General features: G+C 34.5%; 1 protein-coding gene across 11 annotated transcripts in view; it reads right to left on the bottom strand.

Moving 5' to 3' along the window:
* Positions 1–296, bottom strand: part of Erc1 (ELKS/RAB6-interacting/CAST family member 1) — a 537,557-nt gene that overhangs the window by 204,682 nt on the left and 332,579 nt on the right. The gene's annotated exons all lie outside the window — the stretch shown is intronic.

Below are 296 nucleotides of genomic sequence, written 5' to 3'. Positions count from 1 at the left end.
AGAGATCCCAAAAGTTTCACTAGAAAACTCCTAGAACTGATCAACACTTTCAGTATAGTGGCAGGTTATAAAATAAATCTACAAAAATCAGTAGCCTTTCTATATACCAATAACAAGCAATTGGAGAAAGAATATGGGGAAATGCTCCCATTCGCAATTGCTGCAAAAAATTAAAATATCTTGGAATAAATCTGACGAAAGACACCAAAGATCTCTACAGTGAAATTTTTAAATGATTAAAGAAAAAGATTGAGGGAGACACCAGGAGATGGAAGGACCTCCCATGATTATGGATT

Source organism: Nannospalax galili, unplaced genomic scaffold (genome assembly GCF_000622305.1).
Source record: "Nannospalax galili isolate Female #2095 unplaced genomic scaffold, S.galili_v1.0 scaffold199, whole genome shotgun sequence".
In the NCBI taxonomy this organism is placed as follows: Eukaryota; Metazoa; Chordata; class Mammalia; order Rodentia; family Spalacidae; genus Nannospalax; species Nannospalax galili.
Note: the sequence above shows the minus strand (reverse complement) of the source record. Positions and strands in the feature narration are given on the sequence as shown.